At 42.9% G+C, this 17367-nt stretch overlaps 1 protein-coding gene across 1 annotated transcript in view; it reads left to right on the forward strand.

Moving 5' to 3' along the window:
• Window positions 1-17367, forward strand: part of LOC124545653 (putative ammonium transporter sll0108) — a 103454-nt gene that overhangs the window by 73184 nt on the left and 12903 nt on the right. The window lies entirely within an intron of this gene.

Consider the following 17367-nt stretch of genomic DNA (forward strand, 5'->3'; position numbering starts at 1 on the left):
TTCCTCTATACAGCCCCGTTGTGGTACTGAGGCGCGGGGATTCCGGTATGTACCAGATTGGAAACATGTACCTGCAAACAAACAATACATTAATTACACGTAATTGATTGATATATAGTACAACAGGTGCTATTTGAGATTTTCCCGTCATAGTAACTGCTTTATTAGTTCACGGGCGTTGCGTCGTATAATGTTGTGGAAGTTGTACAATATTTCAATATTTCAACAAGACAGCTGCTCATCTTCAGGTGCTTACTGACGTGTCGCTGTAGTGGCTCGCTAATGTATGCGCTGACTGGCTAGAAACGCGCAGGCGCCAAGGGGTGGGGCTATAACGTCATCGTAGACGTACCATAGAGCGCGGTGACATGAAGTGCCCCCTGCCTGAGAACGGGGCCACCACTTCATATTCCACATTAATGGCGCGGGAATAGCGGGGCCACAATAGCAGCCCAGGGCGCGCGCGGGCAGCGTGTTGGCTGCCAGTGTTAAGTGTGTGGACTTTATTCTCTATCTGGATTGAGTCGGACTCGTTCGTCTGCGGCCGACGATGTCTTAGTACCGCCAATGGTGGTTCCCATGTCTTGCTGAGTTGAAATCCCATGTCTCTATTGATCAGTTCGTTACTTCTAAGTACACTCCTGGAAATGGAAAAAAGAACACATTGACACCGGTGTGTCAGACCCACCATACTTGCTCCGGACACTGCGAGAGGGCTGTACAAGCAATGATCACACGCACGGCACAGCGGACACACCAGGAACCGCGGTGTTGGCCGTCGAATGGCGCTAGCTGCGCAGCATTTGTGCACCGCCGCCGTCAGTGTCAGCCAGTTTGCCGTGGCATACGGAGCTCCATCGCAGTCTTTAACACTGGTAGCATGCCGCGACAGCGTGGACGTGAACCGTATGTGCAATTGACGGACTTTGAGCGAGGGCGTATAGTGGGCATGCGGGAGGCCGGGTGGACGTACCGCCGAATTGCTCAACACGTGGGTCGTGAGGTCTCCACAGTACATCGATGTTGTCGCCAGTGGTCGGCGGAAGGTGCACGTGCCCGTCGACCTGGGACCGGACCGCAGCGACGCACGGATGCACGCCAAGACCGTAGGATCCTACGCAGTGCCGTAGGGGACCGCACCGCCACTTCCCAGCAAATTAGGGACACTGTTGCTCCTGGGGTATCGGCGAGGACCATTCGCAACCGTCTCCATGAAGGTGGGCCACGGTCCCGCACACCGTTAGGCCGTCTTGCGCTCACGCCCCAACATCGTGCAGCCCGCCTCCAGTGGTGTCGCGACAGGCGTGAATGGAGGGACGAATGGAGACGTGTCGTCTTCAGCGATGAGAGTCGCTTCTGCCTTGGTGCCAATGATGGTCGTATGCGTGTTTGGCGCCGTGCAGGTGAGCGCCACAATCAGGACTGCATACGACCGAGGCACACAGGGCCAACACCCGGCATCATGGTGTGGGGAGCGATCTCCTACACTGGCCGTACACCACTGGTGATCGTCGAGGGGACACTGAATAGTGCACGGTACATCCAAACCGTCATCGAACCCATCGTTCTACCATTCCTAGACCGGCAAGGGAACTTGCTGTTCCAACAGGACAATGCACGTCCGCATGTATCCCGTGCCACCCAACGTGCTCTAGAAGGTGTAAGTCAACTACCCTGGCCAGCAAGATATCCGGATCTGTCCCCCATTGAGCATGTTTGGGACTGGATGAAGCGTCGTCTCACGCGGTCTGCACGTCCAGCACGAACGCTGGTCCAACTGAGGCGCCAGGTGGAAATGGCATGGCAAGCCGTTCCGCAGGACTACATCCAGCATCTCTACGATCGTCTCCATGGGAGAATAGCAGCCTGCATTGCTGCGAAAGGTGGATATACACTGTACTAGTGCCGACATTGTGCATGCTCTGTTGCCTGTGTCTATGTGCCTGTGGTTCTGTCAGTGTGATCATGTGATGTATCTGACCCCAGGAATGTGTCAATAAAGTTTCCCCTTCCTGGGACAATGAATTCACGGTGTTCTTATTTCAATTTCCAGGAGTGTATTTCGACTGCTTCCGCACACTTAATAAATTTTACTGCCTTTGGGTAGTATTTCGTTTTTCGCCATTTCAACGCTCCAGCTTTCTTCGTTAGTACATTATACTTTTCTGTTATTTATATCTGTATAGTTTTGTTTTGTTTTGTTTTTCTTCTGTCAAGAAAAATGCATACTTCAGTAACTGGTGAGCCATTGGCCGCTAGAATTGTATCATATGCCTACGCGACATTTTCAGATCGCAAGAAGGGACAGAGGGTAATGAATAAGGAAGCAAGGAATATTATAAAATCATGTGCTTAAGAAGCAAGGCAGGAAAGTAAAATAAGATTATCTTCTCGCTGCCTAATATGCTGTCGTATCTGTACGATCTGTTACAAAAATTTAGAAAGGAATAATCTCCACAGGTGTGATCCCTTTGTGCTCCTGGTAAAAAGCGTCCAAGATCTGAAGTGTTTTAGTCTCACTGTGATTACTTGGATATGGATGTAATAATGTAATACGACACGCTGTACTACATGCATGTTAATATCACATTTCCACTGCAAGCTAGAACCAGTCGAAAAGCAGTCACAAATAACAATGTTTTAATTGGTTCGCCGTCATAAAAAGCATTTCAATTGTTGCATGCACATTATCAGCATTAATAAACTAATTACACAACAGGCTACACAAATGAAGAAAATGGTCGGTATTATTACGAAAGTAGGAATATCCTAAAAGAGTGTCATGATTAGATATATTCAATTTGATGAAATGTACTGCTGACAAAGGCAGATCTACTTTCATTACAATGTTTTTCGAACTCCAGCTCACAAGGCACACAAGGCTAGCTCGTGCATTCTTGTCGCGCACATTATCCTCCGCTGCTGACAATACACTGGCCATGGTGTTGTGCGACAGATCAATTGTTTATTTTTGTCAATAACAACCATTTTATTCGCGATCACACATTGTCAGTATGGCAAGCCGTAGATGAGTAACCAGTATCTGGTATGTGCCTGTCATTCCGCCTGAAGGAACGCTCGTCATTATTTTAATACTGCTCAGATCAAGAGAAGAAATAACATCCTTTCGTAAGTTTCCATTCCAGTCGCTCAGTGTTAAAAATACGATGGGTTACGGGGGTTCCACCAAAATCCCAACAGAACTGGCAATCGATTTTTGTGTGAGTTGCTAACCTTTTCTCATTCGAATAAGCATCACCGTTTGTGAGTAACGGCCACATTTCTCTTGGTGTCTGGTTTAATTGTACTTCCTTTGTCACAGTGTAATTTGCCAAACTCATCTCACAGCAGCTGTTGCGACAGAATTCCGTAACGGAGTGCCTCATTAAACAAGTAATTTCCAATCACAGAGCTCAATAGCTTACGAAAATCATCATAGTGTCGGTTTGCAGTAACATAAAAGAAGAAATTTCATGTTTATTTTCATACTAGGAAGCTCTTGTATCGCTAGCTGTCGACAACTCTTAAAAAATTAGTCACTGGAGTGAAATAAATAAAAAGGGAAGTATAAGTACTAATATATCGCCATAGATAAGAAAGTTCCGTGTGTTTAAGAATTGGCAAAACACTCTCCTCCTTGTGTGCTATCATTCGCCAAACTTTCGTTTCGATGTCTCGAGCGTCTTAGGAGATATGAGAGATGTTGCGAGTATTTCATTCTCGCGGGCGTGAGATCGGAAGGGAGCGCGCTACATAGGATCCATTTTCTCAAGATCGGAGGCAGGTAGAAACCTCCTCCCAAGTCTAAACAAAAATTCAACATGTTAGCTAAATTGTAATTAGCTATAGTGTAATACGCACCAAATGCAAAATCATAGCGACCCCTAATTTTCGTTGCAAACTATTTGAGTTTTGCGTAGTGTCTTACTAAAATGTGTACATTACAATAAGAATGGTCATTAGCGAGATGTGGGCAATTCGCCACGAAGCTTACATATAACGCTACAAGTAAGCCAAAAATAAAATATTTTCAGTGAATAGTTTCTATAAAATCGATTGAGATAACAAGTTGCGCGTGCTTCGGTTCTGTCAGCGCAGAGCGTCGCCAGTCGGCGCGTGCGAAGTAGGGTGTTCGCGTCGCAATATGCGCTGGACCCGCGCGGCTTATGCGGCACGTGCGTGTCGAGCTGTAGTGTCGTGTCACGTCATACGTGCTATACGCGTCTCAATTTACGCCTAGCCTGACATTTTGGTATAATTCCCACTCTGTTTTGCGTGGTATCCTCATCCCAGTAGTCAGCCATCCATGCTGCTTTTTTACTGCTAGTACCCTGTTTTGAACATTTAAAGGAAAGTAACTTTCAAAGAGCGTGTGAAATGTGTTAAGGGAAGCCTTATATTTGTCTGCTATGTCATAAGCGCTAAAACATCCTACCACTCTTGTTCCTTAACGAGGTTTAAAAAACTCCTTGTCCATTGGATTAGCTTTCCTTCATAGTTCGTAATTATATATAACATTTGTTTGAGTACAAAAACCTTTTAATGTTAAAATTTGTGCATCATGGTCTGAAAGGCCAATCGCGCTTTTACTAACAGAACTGTTATCTAGTAAAGAAGAATGAAGAACAATATTATTTATAGTTGTGCTACTTTTCCCCTGCACCCTGGTTAGAAAAAATTCAGTCTGCATCAGATCAGATGAATTTAGAAGATCTTCCAACATATTTTTCCTGGCAAAATCATATACAAAATTCGTATTAAAGTCACCACATGAAACTAACTTCTGGCACTTCCTACAAAATGAACCAAGAACCCTCTCTAACTTGAACAGAAATGCTCTGAAGTCAAAGCTATGGACCTATAAAAAACTATAATTAAAAGATTAGTTTCACGAAAGTCAACAGCCCCTGCACAACATTCAAATACCTGTTTAGTGCAGTGCTTTGATACATCTACCGACTCAAACGTAATACTGCTTTTTATGTACCTGGCCACTTCCCCACTCCAAAAATATCTCCTTGAAAAACAGCCAGCTAAACTGTAGCCTGGTGAAGGAAGCGTCGGAACTGTCGTATTATTTAAGTGGTGCTCTGATATAGCTATTATTATTATTATTATTATTATTTAAATTTAATGGTCTTAATTGGACCACTCTAGACAACTTTATACAAAGAATTTTCAGTTTCCTGTCAGCCCATTAGTTCTTCATTCTCTAGGATCTCATCCTTCTTTCTTCATCGGAAATCATCCATCCTATTGTATGTTCGTTGATTCTCATTTGCAGTCTGGTTTGTTTGTCTATGAGTTTCCTAATTTTGTCAGTTTTGTGTCTTAGGTCTTCCACTGTAATCTGTAGCTCATCCATATCGTCCTTGATTTCTGTAATCCACTTAATGTTGCCCAGTATTCCACAGTTTTTCTATTATTCTCCTGATGATCCTTTTCTCTTGAGTCCTCATTATATGTCCGAAAAATGAAATGCGTTTCTTTCTGTTGTACTCATTACCGGTTCTATTTCCTTGTAGACTGTTTCATTAGTAGCTACTCTCTAGTGTCCATCTTTCTGGTATGATTAGTTGTGAAACGTCCCCTTTGAACAATTGTACAGGGCAGTCCTTAAACTGACACACAATATTTTTTAGCGCAACGCAATCTGACTTTCAAAAATCCCTACAAAAGAATGGCCCTGACTAACATTAACCTATACGTTTCACAAATCACTTACCTCACAAAAATCTTGGTTACTCGAACTACTGCAATACAGCGAGCACCACTACTGCCAGCTAAATAAAAGATTCAAACTACAGAAGGCACTAACTACTGATAGGGATAGTTAGCAAATGAAAGATATTAATAGAGAACAAACAATGTATTTACCTTAATAGTCATAATATATATAGCAGTTCATTACAAATTTCAAAACTCCGCCATCTCTCTCCCCACATCCACCACTGCTGGCGGCTCACCTCCAACTGCGCAACGCTACGCGCTGTTCACAGCCAGCTGCCTAACACTACAATGGCAGACAACAATGCAAACTAGCCACAGACTGCACACAGCACAGCCAGTGATTTTTATACGAAGGTGGCGTTACCAATAAAAAAAACCTAAACAGCCTACTTACATAGCCCCCATGCTCCCCACAAAAAATTTTACAAATTGTTTTGGGCAGTGGCCAATAATGATTTGATAAAATTTTTCATAATTAAAATAACAAAGATATCAAATGCACACGCTTATTGATACAATGTTGGTCAAAAGCTAAAATTTTCTCACAGTCTATAAAGACAGTCCTGATTCATCACAGTAAAATTACAGTGCTTTTCTTTTTTTTTTTTCAAAGTCTGAACAGTAAAAGAGAATGCACCCAGAAGTAGTGGATTTCCATGCAGTCTTGAAGAAGTAGTGTCCTTCCAACGGAAAGAAAGTGCTGACTCTTGACATGCAGACAAGTAATGGGCCACAACAGAGCAAACCCACAGCAGAGTCATTTGACGTTTTGAAGAATATTGGTAGGTAGGTCATCACAGAGTAGACCCACTGTAGTCCTGGTAGAGAGTATGGTATTGGTGGGCCACCAAAGGTGCAGATCCACTGCAGTCCTTGTAGAAATAATGGTACTGGTGAGTCAGCAAAGGGGTAGACCCACAGTAGTCCTTGTAGAAATGGCCAGCAGCCATCTGTTGTGACTGTGCAGGTGCACAATCACCATCGAAGATTCTTGCGGAGAATATAGCAAGTCGATAACCACCACTTGTGCACTCACAAAGTTTTTGGAATTGTCCTTAGAACCAGCAATGCTGTTATCCAGTCCCTTGCTGAATCATTAACACAGGTGCAAACACTAACAGTCCCTACTTCTCACATATTGTCCATATACTATGACCAACAGAAACGTGTGCAGTGAAATGTAACTTACAAGTTACTTAATTTGATGAACTGGTGTCAATTACAATTGTATAACATAAAAATACAATAACAAAGGTACAAAATACATCATTAAAGAACATAACAATACAGATAACATTTGTGGTACAGGCTTTACAAAAGAATTGAACTAACATATACATCAGTGTTACAGGAATTATGACATAAGTAAATACATAAAAGATCAGAATAACTTTTGAAACATCAACTTTACACATAAGCATTAAAACAAAACAGAATAAATAATGTCTAAACATCTTTACAAAGAAAATAACATAGTATTTGAAAAATTCTACAACATAAATCTTATTAGATAAACATATAAATACAGGAAAAAGACAAATACACAAGGGTACACAAACATATAGAGGGATGACACAAAAGGAAAGGACAGGGTATGTTTTACTGCAGTATTTTGCATGGAGATCTCCCTTTGTTCATCATTGTTCCCAAAAGTACTATCCAAGCCGGCGTTCTGTATTCTGTTCACATCCTCTTTCAAAATAGTTTTTCTCCACTGTGCACTACTTTTTTTTTTTGGCCAAACCATTTTCTTATATCTTCTCAATGCATTTCTTCCAATTCATCATAGTTAGTTTCTTATATAGTCTACCCCCTCTTAAGCTAACTTAAATCTACTGAGCTCAGATGCTAAACTAAGGGACGAGGCAATGCAGCAGCACAAAACAATTAACACAAACAGCAATGATAAAAAATACAAAAGGCAAAGCAAGCAGTATAAATTACAAGTAATATAAGGCAATGAGCAGCAAACAAGAAAAATAAATGCGTAGTAAAACTGGCTTAACAGCGTAATGTATAATGAAATTTAGTAGCACTATGCCTGGCAGACAATAGCAGAAAATGAAATAACTTATACCTAAACATGACATAGCTCAAGCAGAAAAAATAGTACACTAAAGACAACAATGCAGATAAGGGAAATGTCTATTCACATCTTAATATCTATGTAATTAAAGTGATGCACCACAAAAACTAATTCTACAAAAAATTACTAAGTACTAGAAAAGAAAATTATGAATGCAGTTCCTGTGAAGGTAAATGTCTTTTTGTGCTCCCTCATTTTTTTGAAAAAATTATTATTTACTCAGTCTGTAGACAGAAAATATTTATATTAGTACATTCTATAAAATTTTATTTTAACCAATACTGCAGTGCAGCTAGAAACTAGATATTAAACGAAATAGGCAAAGCAAGGCATCAAACGTCATTCACTAGCCATATGGCATTTCATAATGCAGTAAACAATCTTTCAACTAACAAGACAATAGACATAAAATGTTTCTCATCATTTCATTTCAGTAAATATCATAAATTAGGAACTCTACAGTGTAATCATGTTTTCAAGTTTGAGGGTGTCGTATTTACGATGCTTTCTACAAAGGAATGTCGATAGCGAGGATAATGGCCTCCCCTTTTTTTTTACCACCTAATGGCTTTTTCTCAAGGTGGCTGGCACACCTGGCCGCTCACGACGCATTACGTGCAGGTGGTCACTTAATTATCTTACCGAAATATTTACGACACCAGTTTCCACTACAGTGACAGTCTCATATAAAAATATTTCACAGGTCAAGCATTTGTGCTACAAATGTGTAGAAACAAAATCCTGTAAATATAACAGCGTCCAAAAAATTTTCGCCAGCATTGTGATACATTCACGCATTTACACACATTTCATAACTCTTAAAGTACGATTCTTGGTTTCCAACATCCTTTTCCACAAATCAGAGTCCCTAAACACTACTCATTATTCCTTACCTTATTACAAATATACATATTCGTCGACACTTCTTCAATATTTCATCATAATAAATACGTAGCATAATCGAATTCCTCATATAGCATCAGCTTACTGATCATAAACATACCGCAACAGCATAATACACATAGTCATCGTAATAATAAGATCATAACACCTCAGTCAACTCTCAAAATCGTCGTAGCTTCCTCCAATAATTTCAAAACCTAAAAAAATTCTCTGCTCATGTCAAAAGTGTCATCTGCCTCAAACGTACTTTAAAAATCGTGATCCCATACCAAATACATCATTCAAAGCTCTCATAGTATCACAATGGTTCCGAAAAAATATGAACAGTTCACAAAGTACAGACAAAATACAATTTCCTAAGTGTGAAGTTATCCAACTGTGAAATTGCGTAAACATGTGTCACTGATGTAGTAAAAAAAAAAAAGTTTATCTCTCAGTTAAATGATCAGATAGGTGTGTAATTTGTGTGTTAGAGAAATATGGTACCGATGTGTAAAGTTGTATAAGCAAATACCATATTAGCTAGGGCTCCTTGTGCTTGCCAAACACATGGTACACAAAGTAGGCGTGTACCCCCCTGATGATAATGTAATTATACCCTCAGGTGTTACAGATTACACCAATGGAATGAAATGTATCACGGAAAACTTTCTTTGTAATTCAAAAATCTTTAAAAATAAATGTTTTAAGTATAAAATTAATCACTCAAATACGTGTACTGTAGCGCTAAACTGTGCGTCTTGTAACATAATCTCTGTGGAAGTGTCGTAGTTATCGTCCTCCGAAAGCTAAGTTCTGCAGAAGTCAATGTACTTACCTCATGATAAACAAAAGTGAAATGCTTTGCGTATAGATATCGTAGTTATTATGCTTATTGGCGTGATGAAGAAAGTACTGTACAGTAACATATTGTTGTGCCACGAAAAAGGCTGTCTCATTGTTGCTATACCACAAAAGTTACTACTATGTAAGTAGGCTGTTTAGGTTTTTTTATTGGTAACGCCACCTTCGTACAAAAATCACTGGCTGTGCTGTGTGCAGTCTGTGGCTAGTTTGCATTGTTGTCTGCCATTGTAGTGTTAGGCAGCTGGCTGTGAACAGCGCGTAGCGTTGCGCAGTTGGAGGTGAGCCACCAGCAGTGGTGGATGTGGGGAGAGAGATAGCGGAGTTTTGTAATTTGTAATGAACTGCTATATATATTATGACTATTAAGGTAAATACATTTTTTGTTCTCTATTAATATCTTTCATTTGCTAACCATCCCTATCAGTAGTTAGTGCCTTCCGTAGTTTTAATCTTTTATTTAGCTGGCAGTAGTGGTGCTCACTGTATTGCAGTAGTTCGAGTAACCAAGATTTTTGTGAGGTAAGTGATTTGTGAAACGTATAGGTTAATGTTAGTCAGGGCCATTCTTTTGTAGGGATTTTTGAAAGTCAGATTGCGTTGCGCTAAAAAATATTGTGTGTCAGTTTAAGGACAGTCCTATGGCAATTTTGTTTATGAGTGGTGGGTCAGTTAACAAAAAAAAAATGGTTCAAATGGCTCTGAGCACTATGAGACTTAACATCTGTGGTCATCAGTCCCCCAGAACTTAGAACTACTTAAACCTAACTAACCTAAGGACATCACATATATCCATGCTCGAGGCAGGATTCTAATCTGCGACCGTAGCGGTCGCGCGGTTCCAGACAGAAGCGCCTAAATCCACTCGGCCACTCCGGCCGGCGGTCAGTTAACATGATGACTGTTGTTTCAAAGGATATTCCAAGACCAATTTTCTGTGATATTTCCTGTAGTGATATAACTTGTCGTTTAGTTTCGTAAATACTGTTTGACAAGAGAGCAAGGTCATCAGCAAATCCTAGACAATTTAAACTTATGTTGTCGTTGGGTCTTCCAATTTGGATGTTCTTTGGGTTAGTCTTGTACCATTCCCTCATTATGTATTCTAAAGCACAGCTGAACAACAGGGGTGCCAAGCAATCTGATATGCCTATAATATAGAGTCAACATCTATAAGTAGTTCACAAACTTTATCTAATACTTCTTATGTTTTGATGAAATGTGCTAATTCTTTCACTTCTTGGATAGGAGACCTTCTTTGAAGGTGGTTCCTTTGTTAGAAAGACCTCTTTTAAACAGAAATATCTATCAGCTGACTTCAATCTAAAAAAGGTGCAGCTCTAACACCAGAGTAGCTATCTTTTCCAGATTACCACCTACACCATACTCACCATCCCTACCAAGCCTATTCTCAGCTCCACCCAAATTCACCTCTTTCGTAAAATTCCTGCATAATTCCCCTAAGTTGACAGTCACTCGACCCAACCCTGCACTAGGCTTCACAATGCTGGTGACCTGGCACTTGCTCCCCAACACTTTCTGCAACTTCTGGTCTATACCTCTGCCATGTAAACTACACAATAGCAGAACCTTCTTCAATTGGAAACTGCAACTGTCTTAGGGCTCTAAACTACTAAGGTCTGCTGTATGTTTCCTACACCTGCAGCTACAAGAGGCTCCTCTCAATAAACTCCGACAACTGGTCAAATATATCGGTAATAAGCAAAGTATAACTGTCTGAAAATCTTCTCCTCCTAGCAGCCTTCTTATCAGTGGCCAGTTCCCATTCCCCAGCGCCCTTCTCTCTCCTCTCCCATCTAATTCCATCTCTACGTTTTGTAACTGCACCTGAAGTGCACATAAATTACGTTCCTGCTCCCTTATTACCTTATTTCTGCTAAAAATTCTAGGATGCCCACTGTCTTCCCCACTGCTTTCCCACCAATGAAGATACTTTGAACACATCTCACACCGTAACCCACTACTCACAAACCTACAATAAAGCCCACACTTCTCACTCAATGTAAAATGTTGACAATTACTGAAAAAACTAAACATTTACGTCAGGTTTTAGTTACTACTGTAGAACGACTTAAAGAACTAACAATAGTGATCTCGAATTTCGCACAAACAAAATTGACACTCGGTGCCACAGCTGAGTGTCAACTTTGTGCGAATATTACTGCTATTAAGACTACTAAAACAACATCTAGTACCGATACCACAAAAACTTCACACTATTACTTGTCTAAGCAAAAAAATTCAAGAGTCCACTGGAACACTCAACGAAACTAATCCCAGAGAGCAAAAGTTTTTACTGGAACACTTCACTAAATCAATACTTCATAGCAAACTGGGGGAATTAGTAGTCCACCGATGCTGTGAAAACGATGCCATTGCCATCTAGCGGTGAACAGCAGAACTTCTTGGATTCATAGTTCTGTCCAGCATGACTTCCTTTCATATACCGACAATAGGCAGAACGTTTTCGGCGCAGCGCGCTCAGTGAACCTGTGCATCTGCGTATTCAGATATTTTGTGTTTGGACACATTCACATTTGAGTCTGGTAAATGAGTCTTCAGTGGCAAGAAAGAGATTTAGGGCCTTTAAAGCTCATCAAGATTTGGGTACAATGTTCTCGAATGAGATTCAGAAATAACAATTTGTCCATTTTATTTGGACTGTTCAGAAATCTTTTGCGGGGGAATACAGAAGATTTCGCAATGCTTCTATAGGTGGATGAGGAACTAATTTAGCAATAGGATGGCAGTTGTAGATTGCTAATTTCTTCTTCCCTCGGATTAGAAGTTGCAATTCGCATTCGTAATTCACTGTAGATTTTTCAAACAATAGGCTGTGAATTACTCAACTTTGATGGCCAATAATGAAAATATAACCACCTTATCATCAGGCTGTGATGTGAGACTTACAATCTGAAAAAAAATCATATATTTTAACTAATTTCTTCCCTGCGATCGTTGGAGAACAGTTGCACAGCGATAAAAAAGCGAATCCAAAATATCTGTTTTATTTTCTGCAAGTTAGACATTTTCCGAAAAACTGCTTCAGCAACTTAACCAACTTTGCTTTGTTGTCATACAGTAAATTCTTTCAGCAGCTCAGCAGGTGACTCAACTTTCAGCTTTCTATTTTACTTCGATCAAACCTAGATGTAGTCACTGTTCTTTAAATGGCACAGCAAAGCGGTGTGTCATAAAGAGTCCACAACAAAGAATTGTGACAAAGAGTCTCAACAATGCATCACTGTGTGTGTTAAATTTCACATGAGGAGTCCTGTAACATGACCTAAACATGTAGATCATTTATGTTCTTACTCTTTTTTTTCCCTTTGTGACGTATTAGCCAGCCTTCGGTACATACCGAATCACTCACACATACATGCCCCACGATTCTCATACAATACGTTATAAACATATTGCGGTTGTAAAGATATTACTTACATCATAATGTGCTCCTGTCATTGCCATGAGACGTCACTCCAATTCAATATGAGACACATAAGATTCACACCTCCAAAAAACACTCCTGGCGTCTGCTGCTTGCATAGCTTAGATATACACTCCTGGAAATTGAAATAAGAACACCGTGAATTCATTGTCCCAGGAAGGGGAAACTTTATTGACACATTCCTGGGGTCAGATACATCACATGATCACACTGACAGAACCACAGGCACATAGACACAGGCAGCAGAGCATGCACAATGTCGGCACTAGTACAGTGTATATCCACCTTTCGCAGCAATGCAGGCTGCTATTCTCCCATGGAGACGATCGTAGAGGTGCTGGATGTAGTCCTGTGGAACGGCTTGCCATGCCATTTCCACCTGGCGCCTCAGTTGGACCAGCGTTCGTGCTGGACGTGCAGACCGCGTGAGACGACGCTTCATCCAGTCCCAAACATGCTCAATGGGGGACAGATCCGGAGATCTTGCTGGCCAGGGTAGTTGACTTACACCTTCTAGAGCACGTTGGGTGGCACGGGATACATGCGGACGTGCATTGTCCTGTTGGAACAGCAAGTTCTCTTGCCGGTCTAGGAATGGTAGAACGATGGGTTCGATGACGGTTTGGATGTACCGTGCACTATTCAGTGTCCCCTCGACGATCACCAGTGGTGTACGGCCAGTGTAGGAGATCGCTCCCCTCACCATGATGCCGGGTGTTGGCCCTGTGTGCCTCGGTCGTATGCAGTCCTGATTGTGGCGCTCACCTGCACGGCGCCAAACACGCATACGACCATCATTGGCACCAAGGCAGAAGCGACTCTCATCGCTGAAGACGACACGTCTCCATTCGTCCCTCCATTCACGCCTGTCGCGACACCACTGGAGGCAGGCTGCACGATGTTGGGGCGTGAGCGGAAGACGGCCTAACGGTGTGCGGGACCGTAGCCCAGCTTCATGGAGACGGTTGCGAATGGTCCTCGCCGATACCCCAGGAGCAACAGTGTCCCTAATTTGCTGGGAAGTGGCGGTGCGGTCCCCTACGGCACTGCGTAGGATCCTACGGTCTTGGCGTGCATCCGTGCGTCGCTGCGGTCCGGTCCCAGGTCGACGGGCACGTGCACCTTCCGCCGACCACTGGCGACAACATCGATGTACTGTGGAGACCTCACGCCCCACGTGTTGAGCAATTCGGCGGGAGTCCACCCGGCCTCCCGCATGCCTACTATACGCCCTCGCTCAAAGTCCGTCAACTGCACGTACGGTTCACGTCCACGCTGTCGCGGCATGCTACCAGTGTTAAAGACTGCGATGGAGCTCCGTATGCCACGGCAAACTGGCTGACACTGACGGTGGCGGTGCACAAATGCTGCACAGCTAGCGCCATTCGACGGCCAACACCGCGGTTCCTGGTGTGTCCGCTGTGCCGTGCGTGTGATCATTGCTTGTACAGGCCTCTCGCAGTGTCCGGAGCAAGTATGGTGGGTCTGACACACCGGTGTCAATGTGTTCTTTTTTCCATTTCCAGGAGTGTATAACAGTGGCGATGTTCAGTTACTTGACGTTGTTCTCTGGATTTCATTCATAACTCTACACAATGGCCCGCAAATAAAGTATATACTATATGGTACACATGCAAATTTGGGTCATGTCGCTAGTACAGCTGCAGAGAGAGACATAACTGATTTGTGAAGACATATAATGGCTGATTTGTATGAAAGCAGAATTACTATACCTTAATCGGTTTGGGAAATACCGAAGGTGAACAGCTGTGCTGTCACCCCATACACACCATCTGATCGAAACTATGCAGACACCTGTTAGTGGACATTAGTATGACATGTGTCTACTCTTCACCTTTATGACGGCTTAAACTCTGCCTTAGATACTTTCAGTTAAGTGTCTGAATGTCCGTGGAGGAAAGGCAACTCATCCTTCCTCAAAAGTCGAAACCAGAGAAGGTAGTTATGTTAGACGCTAGGGTCCGGAGTTAAGTCGACTTTCTAACTCGTCCCAAAGTGATCCACTGGGTTCAGGTCGAGACTCGGTGCAGGCCAGTCCACTTCAAGAATGTTACTGTCCACGAACCATTGGTTACTCATGCTGCTACATGACGGTGTGCATTGCCATACTAATACAAACAATAATCGTCCTGAAACTGTTACTCTGCTGCACAGAGTACACAAAGCTGCAGAATTTTAACAAATCCTTCCGCATTTAATGTTTCCTTAAGTGCAATAACGGGTCAATACCCCAACCAAGTAAAACATCCCCATATCATAACACCAGATCCTCCATACTTCAAAGCTGACACTACACGTGATGGTAGGCGACATTCTCTAGACATGCGTCAAACCTAAACCCTTCCATTAGATGGCCACAAGATATAGATTAGTTCAACATTCCAAATCACTCGTCTCCAGTCATCCACCGCCCAGTGACGTCGCCCTTTCGACCATCTCAACTGTCGCTTAACAAAGACTACAGAGATACACTTTGCAATCAGAAGTATCCGCACACCTGGCTGAAAATGACTTACAAGTTCTTGGCGCCCTCCATCGGTAATACTGGAATTCACTATGGTGTTGGACCACCTTTAGCCCTGATGACACCTTCCACTCTCGCAGGCGTACGTTCAGTCAGGTGCTGGAAGGTTCCTTGGGGAATGGCAGCCCATTCTTCACGGAATGCTGCACTGAGGAGAGGTATCGATGTCGGTCGGTGAAGCATGGCACGAAGTCGGCGTTCCAAAATATCCCAAAGGTCTTCTATAGGATTCAGGTCAGGACTCTGTGCAGGCCAGTCCATTACAGGAAAGTTATTATCGTGTAACCACTCCGCCATAGGCCGTGCATTATGAACAGATTCTCGATTGTGTTGAAAGATGCAATCGCCATCCCTGAATTGCTCTTCACCAGTGGGAAACAAGCAAGTGCTTCAAACATCAATGTAAGCCTGTGCTGTGATACTGCCACACAAAAAATCAAGGGGTGCAAGCTCCCTCCATGAAAAAGACGACCACATCATTGCACCACCTCTTCCGAATTTTACTTTTGGCACTACACACGTTAGCCGACGATGCTCACCGAGGATTCGCCATATTCACACACTTCCATCGGATCGCAGCATTGTGTACCGTGATTCGTCACTCCACACAACGTTTTTTCACTGTCCAATCGTTCAATGTTTACGCTCCTTACACGAAGCGAGGCCTCTTTTGGCATTTACCGGCTTGATGTGTGGCTTATGAGCAGCCACTCGACCGAGAAACCCAAGTTTTCTCACCTCCCGCCTAAGTGTAATAGTACTTTCAGTGGATCCTGATGCAGTTTGGAATTCCTGTGTGATGGTCTGGATAGATGTCTGTCTATTACACATTGCGACCCTCATCAACTGTCAGTCAACAGACGAGGTCAGCCTGTACGCTTTTGTGCTGTACGTGTCCCTTCACGTTTCCACTTCAGTATCACATCGGAAACAGGGGACCTAGGGATGATTAGGTGTGAAGAAATCTCGCGTACAGATGTATGACACTAGTGACACCCAATCACCTGATCACGTTCCAAGTCCGTGCGCTCCGCAGAGCGCCCCATTCTGCTCTCCCACGATGTCTAAAGACTACTGAGGTCACTGATATGGAGTACGTGGCAGTGGTTGTCAGCACAATGCACTTAATATGAAAAGCGGGGGTGTCCGGATACTTTTGATCACATAGTGTGTCTGGCTTATTAGAAATTACTCGTCCATTGAATCCCATTCTTCTTAACTCCGTATGCAGAGTCGTTGTGCTAGCTGGACTGCTCGTAGTACTTTGGAACTGACGAGTTATTCCTCCCACTGATTTCATTAGAATTTTTACAACCACCACCTGCACTACTCGACGATCTTTGTCCCTCAGTACATGAAGTCTGTCTGGTTTTGCTTTAGCTGTGGGTGTATATTTGCTTTCCCACTCAACAGACTCATCAGAAGCAGGCAAATTGGGCGGCTTTAGAAGGATTAAAATGTCCCTGATGGATGACAAAAAAAATGGTTCAAATGGCTGGAACTTAACATCTGCGGTCATCAGTCCCCTAGAACTACTTAAACCTAACTAACCTAAGGACATCACACACATCCATGCCCGAGGCAGGATTCGAACCTGCGACCGTAGCGGTCACGCGGTTCCAGACTGAAGCGCCTAGAACCGCACGGCCACACCGCCCGGCGATGGATGACAAGCTCACGTTCAAAGTTACTGAGCTCTGCTGAGCGACTGATTTTCTGGTTACAGCTTCGGTTCCGACAACACAATATTCCCCGTCTTCCTTTATGCTGGTGGGTCACCTGTCATGACAA

Source organism: Schistocerca americana, chromosome 8, assembly GCF_021461395.2.
Source record: "Schistocerca americana isolate TAMUIC-IGC-003095 chromosome 8, iqSchAmer2.1, whole genome shotgun sequence".
Classification (NCBI taxonomy): domain Eukaryota; kingdom Metazoa; phylum Arthropoda; class Insecta; order Orthoptera; family Acrididae; genus Schistocerca; species Schistocerca americana.